This window comes from Oryzias latipes, chromosome 10 (assembly GCF_053564925.1).
Source record: "Oryzias latipes strain Hd-rR chromosome 10, Olatipes_Hd-rR_3.1".
Lineage (NCBI taxonomy): Eukaryota > Metazoa > Chordata > Actinopteri > Beloniformes > Adrianichthyidae > Oryzias > Oryzias latipes.
Window position 1 is genome coordinate 1,320,126 of NC_136246.1, and position 2,178 is coordinate 1,322,303.

The window sequence follows — 2,178 nt, forward strand, 5'->3', positions numbered from 1 at the left end:
GTAGATCCGTGCGTAACTTTGGCTTCGTGTGTGCGTAACAAGGGATTTGTGCGTGTTTTTTAAAGATGTGTGTGTGTAAGTAGTTTCAAACTGTTGTAATCTTAATTTGTGCATACGTAAATTACATTTTGTATTTTTTTCATTTTATATTTTTTTTAATTTATACACAAAACGTATTATGTGAGTAACAAATCACGCACAAATCCAAATTTATGCACAAATCCTAATTTACGCACGCACAAAGCAAGAATATGCATACACAAATCCTAATTTACGCACAAATCGAGAATTACGCACGCACAAATCCGACTGAGTCTAATTTCTCTCCATAGCTGAGTCTTCCACCTTCCCAAAGGTCGTAGGAAGCATTGATGGCTGCCACTGAAGAATAAAGGCCCTAAAAGAAAATGCAGATTGTTATTTTAACAGGAAGCTTTTTTATTCCATTCAACTGCAGGCTGTACGTGACTAATGCCAAATTTAGAGATATTTTTGTTGGGAATCAAGGATCAGTCCACAGTTCACAGGTTCTACGTAAAAGCCCAATTTATGTAAATAAAACATTACCCACCTGAAGGATTCTTTTGGGTGATGGTGGGTATCCCTGCATTGCTCATCCCATCACGCTGCTGACACCCTACAGGGAACCCGTGAGGAATGCGGTTCAGGCCCGTTCCAACCAGCACCATGCCAAGGCACGCTCTGTGGTGGAGAGAGGATTTGGCATTATGAAGATGAGGAGGAGAGCAATACTTCTGGGGGCACTGGAAGTAAAACCAACCTTTGCAATGAAAATCATTGCCTGCAGTTCAGTTCTGCACAATCTGTGCATCAGGGAAGGGGACTGCTTGGAGCCACAGATGTTGAGCCACAGCAGGAACCAGTAGGACGGGTAAAGTGGCGTCCGTCTGCGAGGACAAATCTCTGCTTTCCTTTCAGCTCCAACTGTGACACACATGACTCTAGAAGACCAGGATTATTGTTAAGATGTATAAAAATAAATGTTAACATATAAAACGAAAATGTAAATATGTACATTTGATATTTATATGAAAATTCTTTTGAGATTGTTAAAAATGGCTCAGATTTAAATAATACATGTAAATAATTCATTTTTGTCCCTGCATTTATTAAACAAATTGCAAAAACAACGACGACGTTACATTTTGTGAACAATATTTTAAACTCAGGTAAGCTTAACAGACTCTCCTGTCACTCTTTGTCCCTTCGTGCTCTTTCCTCCTCTCCTCTTTCAACAACAACCGTTACCCCAACATGACAACGATTACAGTTTAATGATAAATAAATACAAATCTGATCAAGTGTCTCTTACTCCCATCCGGTACGAGCTTGCCTGATAACAAACAGGCCATCTTTCTCCATCCACAGATGGATCAGATTTTCCTTATCCTCGTCAGTCCCTACATATATAATCACATTTAAAAAATGTGTTAATAACTTATTACTACGGTTAGAACTCACTCATTTTTTTATGTAATATCAACAGCGTTTGTTTTTAGCATTCGGCGCTAATTCGCGCTAGCGTTAGCTTTAGCATTACCGAAATTGATGAGCTTCCAAACAATGTAGATAGTCGATTGAGGAATATAACATATTAAACACATCATCTTACGTATTGACAAATATATTTTACAACAGATACTTGATACTTTTAAATATACTTACATTTTTAAGTCCTCTTTCTCGCGCAACCGTCCGCCATCTTCGAATAATTCAAGCGCAGTGTATTGTGGGTCACACGCAATGCATTCTGGTATGAACGCAGTGCATTCTGGGCAATATTCGCCGATCGAGTGAGCATCGATCCACACTGGTTTTTCGTAGAGAATTCTGGGAAATTTCTAGTGCACATGATTTTTGAACTGTAGATTCGGACAGCATTACAAAATGGCGACCGCACTATATAGTGCACTATATAGGGCGGTAATTCGGACACAGCCATAGTCTCATGTTAGTGATGTTCCGAGTTCCTGTGTCTTTGTTTCATTTTTCCGAGTTTCAAGTTTGCCCGCCTGCTGCAGTGGAATTTCTATTGGTTTTGGACTTTTTAGTTATTAAACACTTGTGATCCTGGAACGTCCTACCTCCTCTCTGCGCCTGGGTGCTCGAATTTTCTATCACTCGCTGTTGAAATGAACCTACCATTAGGATGAAAGA

General features: G+C 39.4%; 1 long non-coding RNA gene across 2 annotated transcripts; it reads right to left on the reverse strand.

The window, feature by feature from the left end:
* Positions 1-301: 301 nt before the first annotated feature.
* LOC144994673 (uncharacterized) lies at positions 302-1,940 on the reverse strand. Of its 2 annotated transcripts, XR_013658267.1 has the most exons (4): positions 1,687-1,940; positions 782-962; positions 572-702; positions 302-397 (listed from the first exon to the last, which is right to left on the reverse strand). It is a non-coding gene; the product is annotated as an uncharacterized LOC144994673 (long non-coding RNA). The 2 variants fall into 2 exon arrangements; XR_013658266.1 differs by lacking the exon at positions 1,687-1,940 and having other exon boundaries at positions 782-1,357.
* Between the last annotated feature and the right edge of the window lie 238 nt (positions 1,941-2,178).